Source organism: Anser brachyrhynchus, assembly GCF_964034855.1.
Source record: "Anser brachyrhynchus genome assembly, chromosome: 18".
Taxonomy (NCBI): Eukaryota; Metazoa; Chordata; class Aves; order Anseriformes; family Anatidae; genus Anser; species Anser brachyrhynchus.
Window position 1 is genome coordinate 10,690,044 of NC_137711.1, and position 17,946 is coordinate 10,707,989.

At 54.8% G+C, this 17,946-nt stretch overlaps 1 protein-coding gene across 6 annotated transcripts in view; it reads right to left on the reverse strand.

The window, feature by feature from the left end:
• TEKT3 (tektin 3) overlaps positions 1-17,604 on the reverse strand; it is a 73,271-nt gene extending 55,667 nt beyond the window's left edge. For 2 of the 6 annotated variants that reach the window (XM_080561322.1, XM_080561321.1), the window contains exon 1: positions 16,183-17,603. The gene's annotated coding sequence lies outside the window, so the exon portion shown is untranslated. The other 4 variants (XM_080561327.1, XM_080561325.1, XM_080561324.1 and 1 more) reach the window with 4 other exon arrangements.
• Positions 17,605-17,946: the final 342 nt, after the last annotated feature.

Below are 17,946 nucleotides of genomic sequence, written 5' to 3' on the forward strand. Positions count from 1 at the left end.
CCCCTCAGCAAGGAGCCAGATGGAACAGCAATTGCAAAAAGAACTGCTGGAAACCAAACAAAGCTGATGAAAGGATAAGAGCAACAAAACCATCCTTTATTCATTCATCTGACTTTACTGTTTGAAATGCTCCATGAACTGCTTCCAACCCAAACTCCTCCCCAAACATATGAACTGGGAAGCTGTTTTGTAGAGATGGAAAGAGATGATCACAGCCTCTGAAAGGACTGGGGGAGGAAGAGATCAACAGAAGAGGCAGCAGGGGGAATTTGGGAACACAGGATATACCCCATGAAAGACCTTAGGAAGGAGAGAAACCCTGCCTGAACGCTAGGACCACAGTGAAAAACCATCCAAACAAACGGCATCACAAAGGTTTTATTTGTCTGTTCCAGGATGGGCCTGGCCTAACGTCAGGTGGAGCTGGTGGTGCCCAGCCACTGCCTCCAAGGGGCTCTGGGTGCTCTGCAGGCTGAGCCCTGGGGTGAAGCACGATGGCCCAGGAGCAGTCAGCCAAGCTCCTGCCCCAGCAGGTGCAACCACATCACCCCCAAATACTCCTGAAAGGTGCTGTCAGGAGGCAGCAAGGTGTGTACCCACGCAGGCCATGTCCCCTCCATCACCTCACCTTCCAGGAGAGCCACCCCAGTGAGCACATCACAGATCCAGGCAGGGTTACTGGGACCAGCTTCCCTCTGAACTGGTTATGAGTTAGGAAGAGCTGACAGGGGAACATAAAGGAACCAAAACCAAGAGTTCCCACAGCAGCAGCAGCTAGAAGGCACCACAGGCTCCCGGTTTCACGGAGATGTTTTACAACACACCCAGCGATGTGCCAGGTTTCAGGGCTGGGGACAGGAGCTGTGCTCAGCACACATGTGCGGGCTGCTGAATGAACAGAACAGCAGGAATGCTGCTGGCCTTTGAGTAACTTGTTTCTACTTCACAGACATGTTATAGTCTTTTGCACTTCTATTTTTTCTTCTTAAGAAGGGGAAGGGAACGTGACAAAAAAAGCTGGGTGCCAGGATCACACCCAGGACACTGCAGCGTGTGTATGTACAAACAGCAACTAAAATAGCAGGGGTGGTTCCTCAGCTGCCACGGGCTGTGTGGAGCTATTCATCTGATTGTCACACCAGGAGGACATCTGACCCCAAAGCAGGACGGGCAATATCCAGGCGAGAGCAGAACGGGATACTGGGCCAGGCTGGTGGAGAGGGGAACATCCACCAGCTCCCCATGCCTGTATCTGCAAGCGAGAATTCACCCCCTGCTATCACATATGCAGCAGCCCCTTGAATTAAAAGCAGCACAAACTGGTCGTTTCTTTCCAAAACCAGCCTTAGTTGTCTTTCCACTGCTTTCCAGCCCATGTTCTCCCAGCTGATCCTGCATCTCCACCTGCAGGAGCCCGACCAGGAGGTGGCTGGGTACCGCTGGTGTCACCGAGGAGGGCACGGAGCTGGGGGAGCGGCCAGAGCAGGGACAGGCAAGAGAAAGTGCTTGTTTGTGTGCAAGCACAAGGAGGCAAATAGTTGACATTAAGGCTTCAGGGAGGCTGTGGGACTGGGCTATTTCTTTCAGCCCTCGCACAAAGGGACCTTTTTTGTCTCGCTGCAGAACAGAAACGATATTGAAGGGTCAGTGGAATTTCTGGGCATTTTCTCCCCTTGGAGACGCGCTGGCCCGTGCTTCACAGCGCAGGACAAAGTAGGACGCAGAGAACAAGATGTTCACATGTGGCCCTGCATCTGCCTCCAAGTGCTTTCTGTCCCCCTGCTGCCACCCCGCTCCATCCCCGAAGAGCCCCCGCTGCTTGCAGCAGAGCCCTGAGGTGCAGCAGGGCTCACGCCCGGCCTCGGAGCAGCCCCAAAGCAGCCAGCCAAGCCAACAAGCAGCTACAGGGTGCCGTAAACACCACAGAGCTCTTCTCCATCCCGCTGTGGTGCGGATGCAGAGATTTCTCCAAGATCATTAAGGATGTATCTGCTGCCTGGCCCTCCCCAAGCCCCTGCCAACCTGACAGCTCGGTGAGGCTGGCACAGGCCTCGCACACTGCTCATCCTGAAGCTCCCCATGCCATCTCCAGCTGGGGACGGTCAAAAAGCTCATCCTCCACAGGCAGCCAAGCTGCTGCCCGTGCTGCTGGAAAGCAGCCGGGACAGGGAATAAAGCTGATGTCTGCCATCGGCCAGAGAGACGCCTCCGTGCAAGCAAAGCACCCAACAAACCAGCCCTGACACAGCCACCGCTGCTGGAATGAAATCCCCTTCACCACCAGGACACAGCACAGCTCCTGCCTCTTGCAGGCATTTCCCTGCCTCACCCACTCAGCACCAAGGGGAAAACGGAGACCTTCCAAGTTCATCTGGAGTCCCGCCACGTTTTCCTCTTGCAGAACATGTACAGCACACAGCCAGAGCCTTGAGGTCACTTTAGGACAGCCTTCGCACAAAAGGCTGAAGGCGCATGGAAAATAAAAACCCCATTCTCAGGCAGCGAGCACCGAGCGTGCCCCCGTGCCAGCAGCGGGTGAACAACCCCACCGAGCCAGCAACGGGGCTGGCAGGGAGCCGGGACCGAGCGGGGACTGCACGTGGATGGCGGCACCGGCAGGATCAGCAGAGGAGTTGGCAGGATAATATTTCCCCAGTTAACTGTGAGATTCTGGGGGAGGAAACCAAAAACATTGAGTGCATCTGCAGCCATGATGTTGAGCAGAGGGAGCCAGCCTGGTCACGCTGGGCACAGCCAGGCACCATCTCTTTCGCATGGATACCAATTCACCTCTAAACCCTGATTGCCTCCAAAAAAACAAGCCCAGATGGAGAGCAAAGCCTCCTCTTCCTCCAAGCAATTCGGCTTTCAGTTGAGGAGCCCTTCCTGGTCCCCAGCACCTGGCCATAAACCATTGCCTCCACAGATTTTATGCCTCTGTGGCACTGCACATCCTCAGGGAGGATTTCACCTCTATGGCCACAGGGAAGGCAATGGTGAGAAACCAGCGCCGCCGTTTCCAGTCGGTGCAGGGGAGGAAGCATTGCCTGGGGAACAACGGGTGCATTGCGAGCCCAGTGGGCAAGGAGCACACGGCAGAGCAGTACAAGTGGCGTGCAGAGTCGGTGGCACAGCTCAAACAGACCAGCCTGCTCATCCTTCGTGTCCCAGAGGCCCCTGCAAGAAGTTCTGGCATTGCCACTTCGAATTAGTGCTTAGCTTGGAGAAAATGGGCTTCAGTCCTCTGAGAAAGCGCTCTGACTGGCTAGAGCTCTCCTTCCTAACTCCCGGTTTGAGTTTCCGTAATAAATCCCAGATTGCTCAACTTCCACAACACTGGTCTATGAGCTCGGGCAGCAGTTAACCCCATGTGGCCCCAAGCAATCTGTAAATATCTTCCTTTTCCTGCTTTATCTTCCTTTGATGCCATTTTTAGGATAAACTGCACATGATGGAAGGCAACTAGCTCCCCAAAGCACTCAGAGCAGTGCCATCTACCCCTATCCAAATCCCAGTACCCCCCAGTACCTTACACTACCTTCTTCCTCATACAGGCCCTACAAAGCACAGGGCTGTGAGGAGTGAATGCAAGGAATACGGGTTAATCTCTGGCATGCTGTAACACCAGGCTACCATGCAGCAGCTTCCAGAGAGCATTGGTCCGTGCACAACCTGCCTAGAAGTCCCTGCAATGCAAGGGGGTGGAAGAGCAAGCTCTGCAGAGCCCTGAGCATGCACAATGCCTGTCTGGGAGCGTGGCTGTTGCATGCTGGACATCAGAGACCAAAGAAAGCAAGACAATACTTTTCATCCAGAAAAAATCTTTGACTGAAAGAGACTTGGTTTTGGAAAAATCAGCAGCATTACCAACACTTTCTTGCATGGCAGGACAGGGATGCAGCCAGCATCACATCCCCACATCCTCAGCCTCCTAACACACCTTGCAAGGAGCTGCCCAGGGCAGCAATTAACCCCCAATTAATTAATTAACCGATTAACTCCATGGCATCTCTACCTACTGCAGAGCAGAGAGCAGCACATGCTGCTCCACAGCTCCCAAAGCACTGGTGGCCACAAATGTCTTCACAACCTCCACAGCAGAAGAGGCTCCTGCATTTTCCTCCCCAGCCCAGGCTGTAGACAGGTTTGTGCCACTTCTGGCAGGACCACAGAGATGGGCCTTGCCCAGGAGGAGCTCCTGGTGGCAGCTCACAGCCCCAGCCCCTCAGTGGGCTGCCTCACGGGATGCTCCCCCAGTTCCCTGCCTTGCCACCTCATCCCGCACCCCACCGACCCCAGCCCCAGCTGGCTAGGGGTTTGCTATCACTGCTTCCACGTAACCCCCCGGGTGCAATGCACACCCCAGTGCCACCCCCCTGCACTCTGCAGTCCCTAAAACCACCCTCTGCAATTCTGATGTCTGTAAACACCGTGGTAATAAAATAAACCCTGTGCAGCAGAGCTGTACACCTTGCGTCATGGCTCGGACAGCTGCCTTAGAAGCCCTCCAGGCTGCTATAGATTGGAATAAGAGCCGCAACACTTCGTGTGTTTGTAAAGAAATACATTTGTAAAGACCACATCGTTTGAGCTACGCTGACTCTGATCTTGCCTGGAAGTGAGCTGGCGTGGGGTGTTGTTACAGCACGGCTTCCACTTAATGACTCTTGCAAACCTCCCACAGCTCACAGTGACAGAGCAATGCAGCAAGCCTCGTTGTGAGTCAGATCTTGAAAAAAGCTTAATCAGGCATGTCGTTCCACCCATACAAACACTACCAGGGAAGCCAGAGAGATGTTATTCCCATTTACAGATCAACGTGCACGTTGCAGTCTTCACAGTCAGAGCTTTCGGAGTTTTCCTGCACTGCTTTCTTCCACCATGGGACGCTCCTGTGGCAGGTCTGCTGGAAGTGCCACCACAAATACTGGTGTTTGGGGCTTTTGAGTCACTTGGGGCTGTGCTTTCTCATGCTGTCTCTGGACTAACCCCACGGGAAGGCCACGGCACCTTCCCAAGTGCTCGGGCTGTCCCCAGAGGTGCCAGGGCAGGGGGAGCACCAGGACACGTGGTGTCAGGGCGCACACTGTGGAGTAAAGCCACCAACAGCACCGTCCCTGTGACTGCCTTATTGCTGACATCCCTGCTTTGGGAACCTTTCCAGGGAGAGTCGGGCTTTCCCAGCTCCCCAGCACCAAATTTCACTTTCTGCTTCGGCAGCGACAAGCTGGTGGAAGTCCTTACACGCGTCCTTGTCCCAGCATCACCCTCTTGGCGTTGCTGTTTCGGGTGTCCAGCACAGTGGGGTACCAGAGCTAAGTAAAGCCTACCGAAGTACAAGTAATGACCACATTTTTCCCAGTAATCACTTTCCTAAGGCGTTAGCCAGTGCTTCCTTGGAAGGATGGCCATTTTTCACTGCTAGCTGACAAGCTCAAAGCAATGTTTTCCACCCACAGTTCTTCAGCAGGCGCACCCAGCCCCTCCTGCAGGGCTCACACACACCTCGGTGGAGATGCTCCGAGCCTCGTACCCAGAGCAAAGCACAGACAGCTGGGGGTCCTGCCCAGAACAGGGTGCCTGCCCCCAGCACAAGGCTCCAGCAGGCTCTGAGCTAGCAATGCAGGCTCCTTGCAGGCTGCAAGCCTTCCCCACATAATCTGATCAATATTTGGACAGAAAGCACTGAGCTTCCTGCTGTCACAGGGCTCCTCTTCTGCAAGCACACATTAATTTGCTTCAGGGATGCTGCAACACAGTGACCTGCGTTCCCCCCCAGGGATCTTGCCACAGCTCCCAGCACCTCCAGTCTTTGCACAAGCATTGAACCACCCCGAGCTGGTGGTTAACACACACCGCGGTTACCCCGCATGCGGCAAGGACTGGATTTGGGGTCAGATGAAATCACAGGAATGAGGGGAGAGAAACAGGCTGGCAGTGCAGGCATGCAGGGAGGGATAGCAGCTTCCAACATTAGTCAGAAAGAGTCAAAAGTTCATGTCCTTCCCACAGCAGAAGAGCTCTGCAGAGGCGCTGCGCTCAGGTTAAGGACTCCAGCAGGAGGGGAGGAGGATTTTCCCAGTGAGGACTTGCCCCTCACAACCTAACGCTTGCCCTCTCCGCATGAGAACGAAGCCCCAGGCAAAATGTGACACAAAGCGAGCCAAGAACCCGAGCCCAAGCAGAGAGCAGCACCAGCCAGGGAGCCCCAGGCACTATGGCCAGGGTGCTCGGCGTTGGGTACCAGACCCTCACCACACCAAGCCACACGCTGCCTCCAGAAAAGCCACGCTGCGATTACTTCTCATAGCAGAGCTGAAGTCCTGGAGGTGCCAGGGAATGGGGCAACCTCCAGGCTAATGCTCTGGGTCTGGAGACTGAGCTCAGAGCTGGGCTGGTGACTGGGGGAGGCCCCCTGGAGTCCGCCCTCGCCAGGAGTAGCAGCTCCCACCCCTGCCCAGCCAGCTGCAGCATCAGACCTGTAAAATGTGGCTCTGCAAGGCCAACAGGAGGCTGTTGTGCATGCACACGGAAAGCCTTGCCCGCAGCTAGAGATGAGAGGAGTCCCTGTTTCTCAGGCAGCAAGCAGGAGCGAGGAAATTGCCGCTGTGGAGGGGAGCAGCAGGGATGCTCTGCTCCTCCAGGGCTCTTCCTCCCTCCTTCACCAGGAGCTGCCCCCATGGAGCATCCTTCCTCTTGTCCTGTGCGACAGCCCCGCGGCATTTTGGCTGCGGTGAAGGCAGGGCATGCCCCTGGGCATTTTCTCTGACATCTAACAGGTACAGGGAGGAGATGCTGAAGCACAACAGAAACCTAAACCCAGACATGGATCTGGCCACACTTAGAAACGGCCCTAACAAAAGCTTACACAGAGCTCCGCAGGAAGGAAAAGAGTATTCTCCCTCCTCGCAGCCTCCAAGGCCAGCTTCCTATTCGGTTGCGCTCAGACACCACCCCAGCAAACGCCAGAACAATGCGGACAGCACCGCGAGGAGACCAGCCCGGCACAGAGCAGCGCTGCAGCTCCCCGCCAGCGGACGGCCTGGCTCACGCTCAGCCTGCTAAAGCAGCTGCCATCGGGCTCATACAACGCAAATTAAACAGAAGGTTTTGCAATCAAGCCTCGCATCAAGAATAGTGACGAGATTTGAGTTACAGGCACAGCTTCAAACTAATATTTGTTTTACCCTAATTACTGCGCCGTTAGCCCCTGCAGCAAGGCGACCCCGAGATGCAGGCTCCTGCTGAGGCTCTCGCAGGGATCCCATGCCACGACCACAGCTAGCTCTGTCTGGCCACTTAAATTCAGAGCACCTCTCCTCTGAAAGATTCCTGGATGGAATCGCACATCTTTCAGACGTGAAGCACGCAGCGGGAGCTGTGGATGCCAAGGGGCCCACCCAGCTATTTAGTGCTGCCTTTTTGTCAGGCGAGACAGCCTGAATGTTAACTGGTGCATTGCTGGGCTTGCGTCTGATGGCTCCTGCATCCCACAGGAACGGGAAGGATGCTTTGGGCTCCAGCTCTTCTCCTTCCTGCCTCTTTTGTTATCTGCAATCCCAACAGAATTTCACAAAAGAAGTGGATTACTCAGGAAAGCCACATATTTTCCCTTTACTGACACATCCTATAAGGTGACTCAGCCAAAAAGAAGAGGAAAAGACAGCGCACATACAGCAAGCAAGCATAGAAAGGATGGTGCAAGACTGCCAGGGTGGCTCACACCCAGACTCCAGGTTCAGCTTCGACCATCCCCACGGAGCTCCCCATGCTGCTGTTATCCCGGTGCTCAAGCAGAGCTGGAACAGTTCAGCAGCAGCTCAAGGACTGTCCTGGCAAATCCCCACCAACAGCTTCCACGTGGCTGCTGGAGAAGCCCTCTCCAATGACCATTTTGACGGACATCCCACTTTCTGGCTGAGAAGGGTTTCTCAGCTTCCAGGCTGAACAGAGAAGACCAGATCAGAAGTTACTGCAGAAAACACCTCCTTTCCCACCCAGCAGCCTGATCCGACTGCCAGCTGGACGAGAGATGGGGGACACCCTCTTGCTCCCGGAGGGGCTTTGGGAGAGGCCGCCTCTCCCTTACGGAGCACTTCCACCCCTGCTGTGGTCAGCTACAGCCCCGTGGCGCTGGGTGCTGTTATCAGAGGGTCAGGATGTGGTGCTGGAGACCGAGGTGCTGGACGCTTGGTGGTCCTGCAGCAGGGACAGGGACACCCAGGCAGCGTGCTGAGCTGCAGCATGCAGACAGCTGCAAAAACAGGCACCAGCATACAAACTGGTCGCAAAAAGAGGGATCCCGTGTAGCTGGGGAGCCTCCAGCAGATGAGGACCAAGGGATGGAGCTACTCTTCAGTGGATTTCCTGGAAGACTGAGTCAGCTTCTCCACACCCCCACTCCTGTGTCTAGAAGCAGGAGGCAAAGCTTCCAGCCCTGTCGTCTTCCCTGCCCATCCTGGAAGCTCTCTGGGGCAAGGACCGCACTGAGCTCACAGACCCCGACCTCCGCAGCACACCTGGTCCTGCTGCAAGAGGGTCCCCTTCTCCCAGCCTGTCCTGGAAGCACAAGGAAGGAGCTGTGCTTGCAGGTCCCCAGCCCCAGCAGCAGCCAGAAGGAATTTCACTGAGCAAGAGGTCAAGCCTCTGCGGCTTCTGATATTTCCCTGCCACAAGGGAGGCCCCAAGTCTTAAAGCACGTTGCCTTGTTCGCAGCCCTGCCGAGGCTGGAGGCACCTCTGGAGATCCTCTAGTCCCACCTGCCTCCTTGAAGCAGGCTCAGCTGCAGCCTGCTCAGGGCTGTCTGGCCAGGTTTTGAACGATCCCGAGGATGGAGACTTTCCTGTTTAATGTTTCTTCTGCTTTCACTAAGAGCCCACCTTTTAATCATTATGCATGGAAAAAAGGTATTTGTACAAAAGCACTCGGATCAGGCAACATCCAATCTCAACAGCAATAATGAATTGAGCTGGCTGGAGATGAGTTGGGAGGAAAAAGGCTTCAGCTAGAAACTATTTTGCTGGAATAAATCTGTTTCTTGGAGTTCTCTCATTTTGTCAAAAAGTCAACGCCTACTGGAAAATGTCCACTTTGCATCAAAACCCTGATCAGCCAAGAGAACAGAAGACTTTGCCTTTTGGTCAAAACAATCTCTCAAAACAGCAAACCTTAAAACAGAAAACCTGCACTGTTTTGATTTCTTTTCATCATGAAATTCCCTCTAGCAGAGGAAAACACCTCCCTGACAGCCCTGGGGTGACACTGGAGCTTGAGCGCAGTGCTCCAGCCATGGGGTGCATCCCAATGTGCCTGCACTCCTGGCCCCATCCCACCTCCCACCAGCAGCATTTGGCTGCAGCTGGAGACCCACAGAACATTTATTGACCAAGTATCTCCATGGCCGCAGGCCAGACTTATTGTTCACACACAAAACCCTCACTCCATGATGTCCAAGTCCCGCTCACAGCTTTGCCAGGCGCAGGATTGCAAACCCCAGCCCTTAGCGAGCGACCTGGCCCTTGGAAGCAGAGCAGGGGTGGACGGACGAGCTCCTCATGCCCTCCAGCTCCCCGAAACGTGGATGCCACAGGAGCCAGCAGGCAGCAGAGACATGCCCAGTGTGCCCCGGGGGTGCCGCTCCATGGTGGCAAGGTGTGCACGTGCAAGCCCCTGGCCCCAAGCGGCTCTGGATGTGGCATGCAACATGAGCCCAGGGCCGAAATAGCATCTGTTCTTAGCAGGAAGATGCTGCAAGGCTGCAACACTCGGCCGCCACGCCAAAAATGCGAGGCAGAAATGTTCAGCATCCAGGCAAATCAGCCTCGGGAACAGAAACCCCGAGCTCGTGCAATTCGTCTTCCAGGGGAAGGGAACGTCCCCGGCCCGCCCGAAGGAAACCCGGGACGACCCAGGACAGAGCTCCTGAACAACAAACAGGAGCCGAACAAAGGCCAGGGCATAAAAGGAAGCCGTGCACGGACGTGCCACCAAATATAGCTCAGGAAGGGGCCCGTGTGTTTGGGCACATGGGCTGCTGAGTTCACCCACACGGGTTGTCACGTTTCTCTGCTCAAAGGCTCTGGCGTGGTTCAGCTGCAGCAGGTTCCTGTCTGTTCTTGCTGCCCCCAGATTCTGCAACGCTGCTGTCAGGGCAGCAGCCTGCACAAGAGGGTGAGAGTTTCACAAGGCCAGGAAAGAAAAATCCCACAGGTGGTCACTGCGGGAGCCTCCCGGAACAACTCATGCAGAGGAGGTCAGCGAAAGCAGCCTCCTGGCGACCTCCTTTTCCTGATTTTAGCAAGCCCGTGGCCTGAGAAACACTGATGGCTGCTGCACACCAGGGAAAAAAAAGTTATTTTTAAAGGTCAAAGTACAGGCACATTTATCCATCAGGAACAGCCCAGGAGCACAGCAGCTGGAGCCCCCAGGAGAACTGCCTGGTGTGCTTTACAGCCCTCCTGTAAGCAAGCCCTTCCTCTGCAGTCCGTAGCAGGGAAGTCAGTTTTGACAAAGCAACGACCCTTTCCATGTCTGCCATCTCAGACAAGTTTCTGACAGCCAGTTTCACTCAACACGGGAAGTCATCTCCATTATTAGACCACAGCTCATCCAAAGGGAAAGCGCCCTCGCTGAACGCTGCGAACAAGCCATGAATGTAATAACAACAAGCAAGCCAAATGCTTTCTAAGGACACAAAGTCTCACCTTTGGCGGGCTAGCTATGCACACAAAGCTATGAGAACCTGAAAGTCTTTATTTGGGGAAGATCATCCTCTTGTTCACGGGTGCCCTGCTCTCCTGCAGAGACCAGCTCCAGCTTTAGGACCCAGCTTGGGGCCAGCCCTGGGACCAAGCCCCCATCCTTCACAGCTCCGATCCCCATGAACTAACACATACATGTGCTGATGTTCTCCTGCAAAGCCCAGGACCAAGCCCCCAGCCGTTTTAGTGCTGTGCGGTCACACTTAGGCAGTTGCTTACTACTTCAGTGTCACTCGGCTCTGCTTTTTAGCCATAAATTGGAAGGCAGCCAGTTTTTGCTCGGAGCAATACAAAGAACATAGCTGATCCCAGAGAGACCTTCACAGGCTCCCATGTGCCAAGACCACCAGACAGTGATTAGGGTAACACGCACACCACCCCACGGTCCTACAGCTGCAGGACAGCCTGTTCACACCCTTTAGATGGCAGTAACTTTCTGAAAGCTGTGAAAATGCACAGATAAGGGAAAAGGGTAAGAATAAGCACGTGAAGCTCACGAGAGATGAGTCTGGGTGAGAGGGAGGTCAGGAAGCAAGCTAAGCATGCTCGCACCCCTCCAGATGTACACACAGACTTGGAGGACGTGGAGCTAGAGCCGGCCAGCAGCACAGGATAAATGTAAGGAGCACATCCGAAACTATCTGAAGAGAGCTTTGTGGTGATTTCTGGAGCAGCCGCCAGGGAAGTGATCTCTTCCAGCAGCCAGCCTGCTCCAGCAGCAGCACTCGGTGACGGGGCCGCCAGGCAGCCCCTCCGAGGGGACAGCCCGGTCCCTGCAGGACACACACGCTCTCACACTGAAGCCCCCACATCAGTCATCCACAGTTAAAATCATACCCTGCTTTTCTGCAAGCACCCCCAAGATATTTGCTTGTGAGTTTCCTGCAAGGAAGCATTTGATATAGTTTTCAAGGAAAAGCAACACTGCAGAAGCCTGGGCATCAGCAACATGAGTTTCTTCATAAATATGAGCACTCATCACTGAATTAATCACTTGCAACTTTCTTTTCCTAAGCCATGATCAAGTTTTTTGTTTTTTTTTTTATTTGCTGCATAGTGATTCCCAGAGGAGGGCTCAGTTCCCTGAACCCTTACTGCATCCTCTGCTTGCCGGGGAGCATTTTGGCTGTTATCTCCATTCTAGAGAAAATGGAAGCAAGACCATCTTCCCAAGAGGTGCAAATTAAGAAGGTGAAACCAAAACAAAACCAATGAGTGGCTGCAGCAAGTACCCAAAATGCTGACTTTTCCTGAGCTGGTAGGAAAGTTGTTTCAGATAGAGGAAAAAGAATGAACTCAGAACAATGAACCACTGTATAAAGCAGGTTGATCCCAAATGAAAGTACAGAAAGCTATTTCCAAAGTCAGCCAGGGAGTTTTGTGTTCCCAGCCCTGACGCATCCTTGGGCGGTGTTTCCTCCGTGCAGACGAAGCCCCCTCGGAGGTGCTGAGCTCCCAGAGCCGAGTCCCTGCTGTGTCCTCAGCCACGTCTCGTCCCCACCTGCAGCACTCAGCCCTGCACAGCAGACATTTGCTCCCCAAATCCACCACTTGAAATGCTCTACATTCTGGGGGGCCAAATCAGGGCATTTGGCTCCAATTAGTTTTCCTAATCTGTCCTGAACACCAGCCAGGGCTGAAGCTACTCCAGCTGTACATACGGCTTGGAGCAGGAAGCGCTCAAGTCCTTCGAAACATCCTCTCCAGCGCGTATTTCACAACAGCCCCTCACTCCAAGAAGGGAAGTCACCCTAGCACTGAAAGGTTTTCCTTCTCAAGCAGACTGCTCACGCTTCCTCTAGAGCTGTTTTTTTGTATACTCTCTTCAGCCATGCACTTCCAACCAACTTTGTAAATACAGCAGTAAACAGAGCCTATGGGCAAGGCAGAATAAAATGAATCTTTTTTTTTTTTTAAAGGAGCAAAGGAACTCGGATGGGCTCGCACAGGCACCTCCCTGTTCTGCAGCAAGCCGTTCCCTCGCCACATCCGCGCTGGGAGGAATTTCCCACCCGGAGGCAGACACAGGCAGCAGTGTGCTCGGCCAGCACCAGGACCCTCGCTGCCCCGGGCTGCAAACGCTCCTGGGATTGCTGGAGCTCACATGCTGGGCAGGGAAAGTTTCCTTCACTGGGTTGCACCAGCTCCTCCCTCCTGTTGTGACCTGGCCCCAGGGTCAGCAAGGGGATTTAACACTGCTCAGGCACATAAAGCACCAAAACACTGCCAGCGCATCCAGGCTCTATGCAGCAGCCCAGCCTGCTGCCTGGCCCTATTTAGAGTTCATGTAGGACCCACTTTCATCATCCCGAGCAAGATATTGCCCTTACTGCTCACTTATGGACCAGTGAGCAAGTGTTACCTGGCACAAGCCACGGCAATGCGTTGGAGCACAACGCAGAGGAAGGAGTCAGACACCTCCTGCATCTCCATCACCAAAGTCCAGAAGCTTTGTGGAGCCCAGCCGAGGATCTCACCCATTTGGGCCTTTCTTTGGGTCTGAAGCTCAAATGGAGATGAAGACCTGACCCAACCCCCAGCTTTACCTGCTCTGTAGGGTAAATCAAGGAGGACCAACGGCAAGCCCCTAAATTCACATAGTCAGTGTCCTGCCCCAAGCCCAGAGAAGTACCGAGACTTCCCAGCTCCAGCAAAAGGAACGTGTGGGACAGGACAGACTCGTCCAGTCTCAGTTTCCTACAGTCCAGACCTGGCACAGGTGACAACAGTGAACTGGGGGGACAAGAGACTGGCCACTCGCTGCAGCAGCTACCCAGCACTGATGGCTCCATCGATACACGTTCCTCCAGGGCAGCTCAAGCCCTTGGCAGAAGCACTCCTTACCCGTCCCAAGGCAGAGATATCCTCACCTGCCCCACCTGGAGAACGGGAAGATTTCAGTCCATTTCCACACAGTTCAGTGAGCCCCAGAAGAACAGCAGGAGCCCCAGCACTGCCTCATCACTGCTCCTACCTCCAGAAGTGGAGAAAAAACACATGGCAGTTGTGGCAGTCCAGGTGAATCTCCTCAGTGATGAGAGCATTGATCTGTGCTTCAGCAGATGCCGTCATGCTCTTTGAAAGGTCTGAGCAGGTAAGCCAACACACACAGGCTCTGCCAAGGCAGCTGAGGAGCATTTTTCCCAATAGCAAGGCCCCATCCAGCCCAAATGGGCAGTGGTCAAAGACTGAGTGGGGATGGGTCTGGAGCAGCAGGACTGACCCCAGAAGAGAGCCCAACAACTTAGGGCAGCCCCCAGGCTACCTCAAGACAAGGGAAGAGAAAAATCAGAGCACCTCAGTTTCTCAGTTGTACTTCAGTTCCTATTTAAGAGGGCTTTTAGGTCTGCTTTGCAGCTACCTGACCTTTAAACAAACGGCCCCCAAGCCCCTGCAGAGTTAAGTCCAGCCCCATCCCAGGCAGACCGAGGAGGCAGCCAGGAGCCGTCGCCTATCCAGCAGGTCAGCACTCCAACATCTGCTTCCCATGTCCCCCGGGCAAGGCTCCAGGAGCAAAGCGTGTGCATCTGCCTGCCCGACTCCACGCAGCACGAGGCTTTTTTCTCCTCAGACACTGCTGATCAGCAATCCCAGCAGAACTTGGAGGAGCAGAGCGCAGAGCAGGAGCTTTCAAAAAAAACACACCTCATCCCTTGAGAAAGAGCTAGGCTATAAAACAAAGGCTAGAAACAGAGCAGCTGTGATTCCTGCCCATAACACAGGGCTGGAAAACAGTTCCACCTCCCCCAGTACACCCCGGCAGGGCTGTTCTCTCTCCAATGAGCATCCTTTCTCCATAGCAGGGAGGCAGCAACCTGCAGCCCCCACACCTGGTGCTAGCAGAGCCACCCGCAGCCTGGGGCATGGGCAGGGCTGGAGGAACCGGGGGGCACAGGGAGCTGGTGTCCCCCCTCAGGATGCCAGGAGGGGGACGTTCGGTGCCAGGACAGCATAACCCTCCTCTCAGGGCAAGCAGAGTCCAGCACAGGGCTGAGTCCCACACGTGCACTGATTTTGAGGTCACCTTTCAGGGTGACGTGTGCCTCACTACCCAGGACCCAAAGGGCAGGGACCATGCAATGAGCCAGTGGCAGCCCCAACATCCCTGCACTTTGTGCTGCAGCCTCCCCGGTGGCCTGGAGGGCTGGCAAGGGGCACAGCAGCACCCCGGAGGTGACCAGCACCACCAGCTGGGGGATCTCAGCTCATTACACCCCCAGGCACACATCACCTGCATCCCACACAAGTCACCACCTGCTCAAAGACCAAGACACAGGTATCAAGGCAGCTTCAAGCCCTATGCTAAGAGGACAGCCACTGGCCATCTAAGCACCATTATCCAGCTATTCAATGCTATACTAAGAGAAAAGATGCATGGAACTTTTTTTTTTAATATCCATACAAAAAATACCCTGGCCATTTGTGCATTAATACAACCATATGTATAGAACACAGTTATATTGATCGACTACATATCTATTAGCTTACAGACATGAAAAATAGCCTCTTAATCCAATGTATCAGCCTTTCCAGCTGGAATTGTCCCTGTGCTGCAGAGGTTTGGGTGGAAAACAAGCAGGAGAGCCCAGGGGGTGGTGCTGCTTTGTGCTCAGAGTGCCAGGGCAGCTCATGCTGTGGGAGCTCACACACATGCAAGGGTTTTACTACCCAGAAACATGGCAAAAAACAGGGGAAGAGCTAGAGAGTCACTGATCTAGCCAAGATCACAGCAAGAAGCTCTGGCACAGCAAGGATGGCCCAGCATCAGGCAGCCCCCTCCGTGCACATCTCCCCCCCTCCCTGCAGCCAGCCCCAGAAGCTGTGCTCGGGCTCATCTATTTCCCCAGGAAAAAAACCCTGGGAGCAGGTAGCCAGGTACCAGATACATATAAACACATAATGCAAAGAGCTAGACAAGATCCAGGGAAATGCAAAACACCAAACAATAAATATCCGATAGACTTAACATCACTGAAGTTCTCATTTGCTTCTTACGTGCAAGCCGCAGCCCCAGGAGTGCTCTCAGCTCCGCAGCAGGAAGCCAGGCTGCCTTACACACACACACAGCCACGCTCACTGTGCCCGTCCCACACACAAAACACTCATTTGAACATCACCTGCTGCAAATAGGCGCTCCCTTGCCCCCCCAGTTTGAGATCATGTGTGCAGCAAAGACTGAAGTATCCAGTTACTAATAGCTGTAATTAGCCACTAATCACCCTCCCTTGCTAGGGACCTGGGGAAGGAGCTCACACCTGGGGACACAACCTACCACGAGCAGCTTAAATGAGCCCTGCTATTTTCCTGAAACACCGAACCCTCATCGACATACAGCAGCCAGGTTTAAACATCGACCCAGGGGATGGCTAAGGTCACGAATAAGGGGCACCAAAGTCTTCGCCCAAGCCCCCCGAGCACTTACCTGCACCCGAGCTGTTGATTGAAGATGCTTCCATCCGTGTCAAGAGGTCAAAATTTTCCTGCTCTGAAGGCTTCAGGATTTCCTTTAAAAAGCATCCATCTTGCTCACTAAGCATGAGGTGAGGGTAAATTAAAGAAAAAAGAAAAAGAAAAAAAGTACCACAAGAGGCTACAGGGCTAAAACCTCTCCTGCGTTTTCCCCCAGGCCAGCAGCAGGAGGCCGCGGTGCTGCCAACAAACACGGGGTTTCTATAGAGATGCTGCGCTGCAGCTGCTCCGGGCCGAGCACAGTCACGGCCTCGTGCACAGCAGGCAGCAGGCTGGTCCGAGGGCCACCACGGGCGGTGCGAACCCGGCTGCAAAGGGTTTGAACCTAGTTCCACGTGTCTGACGTTTAACAGAGCGCTGGGCAGGCTGTGAAGGCAGGCATCTCAAAGAAAACAGCAGGAGCGCCACAGATGAGCTAGGTCTACCCCAGCTGTCCCCACGCTGGGCACGCAGCCCCCATTGCCTCATTGCAGTTTTCCCCACCAGGACCTCTGTTGCCCGTTCTGCATGATTTTGCTTTGCCAAAGAAAAGCAAGCTCAGGACTTCTTTCCAGCCCTGGGACAGGCCCAGCAGCAGCAGGGCCATGCCCAGCACTGCTCTGCCCATAGCTAGATGCTCATTGCAGAGCAAAGCCCCTCCAGCACCCATTAAAAGGAGAGGGGGAAGCTCAGCCCTGCTGCTGGAGGTGCTTTTAGCCCCAGAGCAGCTCCGCCGTCAGTGGCAGCAGCTGTGCCTGCTCGCCCAGCCACCCCATGGCACGCCCTGGGGGATCTGTCCTGTTTGGAGGAGTTTCAGCTGAATCAGCCAGCTGGTGGAAGGGCTGGGGGGGGCAGGCACTGCGCTCGTACAGAGCTCCTTTCCCCAGAAATAACCCTAAAGCCAACCACGATGTCCCCAGCCATTCCTGTCGCCCTGTGTGTGGCCTCAGCTGTCCCTACAGGCGTTTCCTTGTCCCCTGGTGGGCATTTCTCTGGTGGCCCAACCTCATTTTGGGGAAGCCATGTCCCACGCAGAGATGCGCTAGGGAACAGCGCCAGGCACCCAGCGGGGCAGCACCCAGAGCCCCCCAGGAGGGTGTGAGGGCGTTCTGACAGCGAGAGGGGCAGAGCTTGCTCAAAATGCCCCCCGGAGCAGCAGGGAACTGCTGCAAGCACAGCCACACATCCACAACGAGATGTTGGGCTCATAAAGGGGGACAAGCAGCCAGAGCTGCCCAGGGAAGCAACGCCCTGGGTGCTCGGTGGCACCCTCTCTGCCCCCATCTGCCCAACGCTCAGACCCTCCTCTTCCTCGTGGCAAACAGGGCACCCCGGCGGATGCTGTGCCCGTGTCACCACCTCTCCCACCCCATCCCCGGTCCCACCAGAGCACATCCTGAGCCCAGCATCCCGCCAGCGCTCACCCCGCGGGCGCCCCGCAGCGCATTGTGACACCCGCGCGGGGCGGGCGCTGCCTGCGGCTGCGCTGCTCCCACGGCCGTTGTCACCTGGAGCTGGGCGGCTCTGGCAGGGAATCGGTGATCTGGATACGTGCATCAAGTGGCATGTGAGACAAGGGATAGCGTTCTCGTTTTCCTGGTAGCCAGTACAGCAGAAGAAGGCTAAAGACTTGGGCACACAAGGGAATTTGCCAACCTTGGTGTGTTAAAACCGCTATAACCAAAGTGAGCATCCGTGCAGAAGCAGAGCTCAGGTACTTCCCTGCTACATTTCAGCC